Genomic DNA, 8,065 nt, shown 5'->3' on the forward strand with positions numbered 1-8,065 from the left:
AGTATTATCGGGACGTGTTGCGACGTCTGCGAGAAAATGTGAGAAGGAAACGACCTGAAATGTGACGAGACAATTCGTGGCTCTTGCACTACGATAAAACACTCACACATTCCTCCATGTTGCTGCAGGACTGTTGCACAAAAAACGAAATCACTTTGATGCCTCATTCTCCGTACTCTCCAGAAATGGTCCCTGCGGATTTTTTTTAAATTTCCAAAGTTGCAAACCCCGTTGAAAGGACGGAGGTTTGCAACGATAGACGAGATAAAAGAAAATTTGCAGACGGCGGTTTGTGCGATCCACCAAGGAGCGTAACAAGACTGACTCCTGAAGTGGAAACGGCATTGGGAGTGTTGTGTCAATTGTGAAGGAGAGTATTTCGACGGAAAGCATACATAAAAGGTGGGCATAGAAAAATTTTGTGGACAAAGTTCCGGAATTTTTTAACAGACCTCGTATATCCTACAGGGATATCCGGTAAGCTACTTTTCATATTTTTTCCGTTCCCAACGTTTCGATCCTTGCTATAGTATCAATTTTTGGATCATATCGTGCAATCTACATACAGCATTTTCCCTAGACGTTACTTAATTTTTAGACATTTTATCCCCGTTCACGTAAGAACTCCATTCATTATTTATTTTTCCCCCTTTTTTCTACGCCTGGCCCATTCTGCAGTCACTTTTTTTTAATACCCTTTTGACAGACATCTTTTGGGTGTACTCAATTTTATTGTGACAACCTAGCAGTGTGCTTTGTCTTTTAATGCGGATAACTTTCCGAATGCTGCGACTCTGTAATTCTCTATCTACGTTATGAAAATACTCGTACAACCATTGTGGGAGCAATGACCGAGCGAGGCGGCGCAGTGGTCAGCACACTGGACTCGCATTCGGGAGGATGACGGTTCAAACCTGCGTCCGGCCATCCTGATTTAGGTTTTCCGTGGTTTCCATAAATACTTTTACGCAAATGCCAGGATGGTTCCTTTGAAAAGGCACGGCCGAATTCCTTCGCCGTCCTTCCCTAATCCGATGGGACCCTGCGAGGTACCGGGGTGGAGAAGAGTTTGTACCTCTTTAATTCTGACGAATTTTGCAAGAGAAGGAGACATGCACTCGGCCCCCTCCTTATCTACCACCTAATTAATTATGTGCACAACTGCAACGGAAGAAAATGATGGTGGACCCTGCTCCTTGGTAAAATAAGGACTGCACACACTCAATAATTTAATTAAAATCGTAATCTACTCAGCAAAAAAGAGAACTTTATCATAATAAACAACAGGAAATGGGATTCTGCATATATCTACGAAATGATATACGGATTAAATATTACAATGAGATTTATTAAACATCAGAACAAAAATACACATTATTATCGACACAAACCGTAGGATAAAGGATAGGGTATACTGAAATATTACGAGAATAAGAGCTGGCTCGAGAACAAGGGGCTCCTGCTCTCTTTTTACACAAAATAGTGAAAAACATTATTATAATATCAGAACCAAAAAGGACTGTGTAAGAACTATAAAAGCTTAACAGTACTACAAAAAGGAGACAAATACATGGGTACTCATATATTCAATAACTTGCCAGAACATATCAAAGGTCTTGTAAGTGATAAAGATCGGTTTCAGAGTGAATCAAAGAACTTCCTGTTGGCCAACTCCTTCTACTCCATCGATGAATAGCTTCACAAGGGTTATAGCTCGTAACTCTGTCTGCATTAGAATTGTACAATATCCATGTATCTGAGTAAAAAAGTATAAAAAACCCAACTTTGACTCTTTCCACATCCCAGAGACTCCTCTCCATGGGATCCATGGAACGATAAATGTAATGTAATGTAAGGAGTTGGAGGACCACATGACGAACACTGTGGTTCTCAATAAATTGCATCTAAACAGTAGCGAGGTAGCCATTGTCGCTTATCAGCTGATATGGTTAGGCTATGTTCATCAGATGTGTGATACGAGGCCTTCCCGGCAGATTCTTTATGGTGAATCTGCTCTCTCGTGGAGTCCCTCTTAAGTGCTTTAGGGGTCAACTGAAACACGATGAAAACCACAACATACAAACGTGGGAAGAATGTGCTGTGGGCCACCTATTGTGGAGGAACACTGCATCCAGCGCTGCCAGCTAATTTGAAGGAGAACGCCGCAGACTTGAAGAGGCCAAGCGACAAGTAAGATCCGTCAGTTACAACCGCGCCCTCCTCCAACCATTCGGTGCGATTTGTGGGCACGCATGTTTTATACCAGTATTGGTCTATACAGCCACAGGAAACATACCCATAAATTAACTGAAGTGCTTATTCTATGCACCTGTGGGTAATCGGAGTCGAGCTGCAGCCGACGATGACGATGACGGCGGCGACATGTGGGTGTTGTAGGGGTTAACGACACCGCCCTGCTTTAAGGCAGCCTCATCTGTGAGTAGGATGAATCACAGAAATCGTAGCCCTGCGGTGGCCTACGCCACGAACCAGGCACAAAACCGTCGCCGTGGATGCAAGTTCGCGTAATCAGGCCAGCACGTGTTGTGAGAGGTGCATATAGTGGCAGCTGTCGTCGAGAGTGTTTCACATGGTCGTCCGGCTAAACTAATTTGATGGGCCACCTGCCTGCCAACGGTACCAGGGTTCCTGTCAAAGATTTTTGACCTTCCCCTTTAAGTGGGTGTACCTCTCTTGGAACGCATTTCCGGCAATACGTTCACGATCGTTTTGTTTCCTTATCCTCTCAGCGATCTTTTCCTGCAGTTTGTCCACATTGAGCAAAATCAGCCCGAATACAGAATGTAGATGGCGGTACTCCTGCTTACTTTGGTCCTCCTACCAATGCTATAAATTTATGCTGAAATGATTATCTTTTGCAAATCCGAGCTTGCTATACATTTCATGTTAATAACAATAAAAAACACTCAACACTCAATAACCATTTAAATTGTCAAAAGGCAAGAACGATAAGGTGTTTCCAAAAGCTGCATAACCATATGAAGGTAGTTTATTCAGAATTACTGGTTTCAGGTTTATCTGCCAGGAATACAAATCATCGAGTGATAAAATTGTAGAAATGTAGGACCATGGACAGTGGTGGTACTCAAAAGAAAACATTGACATGTTGGTAGGTTGGTTCCTTTGGGACAGGGGACCAAACAGCAAGCTCATGGGTCTCAACCCATGTCCTCTTTTGCATGTTTCCTCTCATTTTCATCAATTTTATTAATGTTCTATGTCATTACACGGTAGTAACAGACCAAATAAGGTTATTATAATGAGAGTATTTGTACTTAGAGCTCAAAAAATACTTTTCACTTGATTCCTAAACGTGTTGGGTTACTTCCCTGGGTGGTCTGTGCGAGGCAAGCGCCACGCGTCATTTCCGGTTGGGGGCTGCACTTCCCTGAATTCTGAGGGGTTCGTACAGTAGGCTTAAGCGCCTGTCGGAACGACTGACGTCGGTCGAGTTTCGCCTATTATATGCAGGGCGAAACGACCTGCGAAACGTCTGAGTGTCACTGCAGTTTAAGTGTTTACCGTTCAGGCGCGTCCGGAACGAAGATTCCTGGCACCAACTGACTGCATTGTCCTCTTGATTCTGAGAATACTTGTGGACCGTGCCCTGCTGGGTGCGACTGTCTGGCGCCGGATGGCCGGTGGTCTAGGCAGGTTGTTTTCGTAGCCAGTCAAACTGCAAGTTCAGTGCCCTCAGCTAAATAGCAGAGACATGATTGGCCAACTTAAACTTGAAACGTCCCCTTTGAAAAATTTATGAATTACTGTGCTGATAAACCTCTTACATTATTTGATTTTCAAACAGCAGAGCAAAACTGAACGTACTCAGACATTTCTCTCTTTACTTATTCGGATCATCACTAAACTGACACACAATATTTTAGCGCAACGCAATCTGACTTTCAATAATGCCTACAAAAGAATGGCCCTGACTAACAATAACCTATACCTTTCATGAATCACTTACCTCACAAAAATCTTCATTACTCGAACTACTGCAATATAGCGAGCGCCTCTGGTGACAGCTAAATAACAGATTCTAACTACTAAAGGGACTAACTACTGATAAGCATAGTTAGCAAATGAAAGATTTTGATAAGGAACAAACAATGTATTTACCTTAATAGTGTTCAAAAGTCATTATATATATATAATCAGTTCATGACATCCAGTCTTACAAATTTACTGTCTCTGATGGACACACGTCCAGATCATCCGCTCTCAAAACTCCGCCACCTCTCTCCCCACATCCACCACTGCTGGCGACACCTCCAACTACGCAACGCTACGTGCTGTTAACAGCCAACTGCCCAACACTACAATAGCAAATTCTAACAATGCCAGTGATTTTCATACAGAGCGCTATGTGGCGGTGGCGTTACCAATATAAGAACCTAAACAGCGTACTTACATAGCCCCCATTCTCCCCACAAAAAGCTTTATAAATTGTTTTGGGCAATGGCCAATACAGATTTGAAAAAAATTTTTCATAATTACAATAACAAAGATATCAAATGCACATATTTATTGATACAATGTTTGTCAAGAGCTAAAATTTTCTCACAGTCCATAAAGACAGTCCTGATCATTCATCACAGTAAAATTGCAGTGTTTTTCTCAAAGTCTGAGCAGTAAAAGAAAATGCACACGGAAGTAGTGGATTTTCAAGCAGTCTTGAAGAAGTAGTGTTGTCCTTCCAACGGAAAGACAGTGCTGACTCTTGACATGCAGACAGGTAATGGGCCCCAACAGAGCAAGCCCACAGCAGAGTCAGTCGAAGTTTTGAAGATAATTGGTAGGTAGGTCATCACAGAGTAGATCCACTGTAGTCCTGGTAGAGATTGTGGTATTAGTGGGCCATAAAAGGTGCAGACCCACTGTAGTCCTTGTAGAGATAATGGTGCTGGTGGGCCATCAAAGATGCAGACCCACTCTAGTCCTGGTAGAGACGGCCAGCAGCCATCTGTTGCGACTGTGCAGGTGCAGAATCACCATCGAAGAGTCTTGTACTATATAGCAAGTCCATAAACCACCACTTGTACACTCACAAAGTTTTTGGAATTGTCCTTAGAACCAGCAATGCTGTTAATCAGTCCCTTGCTGAATTATTAACACACGTCCAAACACTAACAGTTCTTTTCTTCACATACTGTGCGTATACTATGACCAACAGAAATGTGTGCAGTGAAATGAATGCTTACAAGTTACTTAATTTGATGAACCGGTGTCAATTACAATTTTATAACATAAGAATACAATCACAAAGGTACAAAATACATCATTAAAGAACATAACAATAAAGATGACATTTGTAGTAATACAGACTTTACAAAAGAGTAGAAATAAACATCTACAACAGTGTTACAGGAATTATGACATAAGTGAATACATAAAAGATCAGAATAACTTTTGAAACATCAACTTCACACATGAGCAACAAAACAAAATACATGATGTCTAAACATCTTTCCAAAGTAAATAACATATTATTAGAAAAATTCTACAACAGAACTCTTATCAGCTAAACACATAAAGACAGGAAGAATACAAACACACAAGGGTACACAAACACATAGCGGAATAACACTAAAGGAAAGGACAGAGTTCGTTTTCAGTGTAACATTTGGTACTGCAGTCCAACACAAAACTTCATTCCATAGATCTTTCCCCTTATCTCAACATTTGCTCCTGCAAAAAAAATCCTATCTAACGCTGTTAAATAAATATTTCTCATTGTACAATACTCATTTTTGCCCAAATCTTTTTCATATAACTTCTCAATGCATTCTTTCCCTATTCTTCATAGTTAGTTTTTTATATAGTCTACCCCCTCTTAAGCTAACTTAAATGTACTGAGCTCAGATATATATACTAAGGGACGAGGCAATACATATAAATTAGCAAAGCAAAAGCAACATTATCACTAATATGAGCCAATGTGCATCAAAAAGAAAAATTAATCAGTAGTAAAACTGGCTTAATAGAGTAATACAAAGTGAAATTCAGTAGCACTATGCCTGGCAAACAGCAGCAGCAAATGCTATAACTTATATCTAAACATGACAAAGCTCAAGCAGAAAAAATATTACACTAAAAATAGGAAATGTCTAATACCTATGTCAGAACTTAACACTAGAGTGATGCATCACGATAAATTACTCTATGAAATAAGTTACCCAGTCATTGAAAAGAATTATGTATGCAATTCCTGTGAAGAGGAATGTCTATTTGTGCTCCCTTTTTTAAGAAAGTAGATCATACAATTTTTGTTTACTGGGTCTATAGACAGAAAACGTTTCTATTAGTTCATCTATTAAATTTTATTTTAACCAATGCTGCAGTGCAACTAGAAACTGAATATTAAACAAAATAGGCAAAGCAAGTTGTGAAACGTCATTCACTAGCCATATGGCATTTCATAAGGCTGTAAACAATCTCTCAACTAGAAAGATAGTAGTCATAATCAGGTGAACAGACATAAAATATTTCTCGTCATTTCATTAGGCATTTCAGTAAATATCATAAATTAAGAACTCCATCGTGTAATCATATCTTTTCAAGTTTGAGCGTGTCGTATTGGCGATGCTTTCTACAAAGAAATGTCAATAGCGAGGATAATGGCCTCTTTTTTCTTCTCCACCTAATGGCTTTCTTTTTTTCAGGCGATTGGCACCGCTGGGCATCCACAACGCATTACGTCAAGGTTACTTAGCTTTATTACCGAAATATTTAGGACAGCAGTTTGCACTACAGTGACAGTCTCATAAAAAATTTCACAGGTCGAGAATTTGCGTTACAAATGTGTAGAAACAAAATCCTATAAATATAACAGTGTCCAAAAAATTTTCGGTGGCATTGTGATACATTCATGCATCTACACCACACACCGTCAGGTGGCTTGTGGAGTATGGATGTAGATAGATTTCATAACTCTTAAAGTACGATTCTTGGTTTCCAACACCCTTTTTCACATATCAGAGTCCCTAACCACTACTCATTATTCATATACATATAAACACATAATCACTTTCCTCATATACGGTAGCATCATCTTATTGATCATAAACATACCTCAACTGCATAATACACATTGTCATCATAATAATATCATAACAGATCAATCACATTTCAAAATCGTTGCAGATTCTTTCAATAATTTCAAGACTTTCAATAAAGTCATCTACCTCAAACGTACTTCAAAAATCATGCTCCCTTACCAAATACATCATTCAAAGCTCTCATAGTATCACAATGGTTCCGAAAAAATATGAACAGTTCACACAGTGTAGACAAAATAAAATTTCATAAGTGTGAAATTATCCAACTGCGTAATTGCATAAACATGTGTCATTGACATAGTAAAAAAAAATGTTTGTTTCTCTGTTAAATAATCAGATAGCTGTGTAATTCTGTGTTAGAGAAATATGGTACCGATGTGGAAAGTTGTATAAGCAAATACCATATTAGCTAGGGCTCCTTGTGCTTGCCAAACACATGGTACACAAAATAAGCGTGTACCCCCCTGAGGATTAATGTAATTATACCCTCAGGTGTTACAGATTATAGAAATGGAGTGAAATGTATCACGCAAAACTTTCTTTGTAATTCAAAAATCTTTAAAAATAAATGTTTTAAGAACAAAATTAGTCACTGAAATACGTGTACTGTAGCGCTGAACTGTTCTAAGATAATCTCTGTCATTATTAGGGGTAAAAATGTAGCAAGTGTCGTAGTTATCGTCGTCCGTAAGCAAAGTTCTGTGGAACCCAATGTATTTACCTTGTAATAAAGAAAAGCAAAATGCTATGCGTATAGATATCATAGTTATTACGTAGAGTACCGTGATCAAGAAAGTACTGTAATGTAATGTATTGTTGTGCTACGGAAGAGGCGGTCTCATTGTAGCTATACCACAAAAGTTACTACTAAAACATGTTTTACTTTCCAGAATAATACCGAAAAACGGTGCAGATATAAAACAGATACAGCACAAAAGCAACAATGTAAATTGTGTCACACATTAGTAGCGTCGTGATATAATCGT

Source organism: Schistocerca cancellata, chromosome 8 (genome assembly GCF_023864275.1).
Source record: "Schistocerca cancellata isolate TAMUIC-IGC-003103 chromosome 8, iqSchCanc2.1, whole genome shotgun sequence".
Lineage (NCBI taxonomy): Eukaryota > Metazoa > Arthropoda > Insecta > Orthoptera > Acrididae > Schistocerca > Schistocerca cancellata.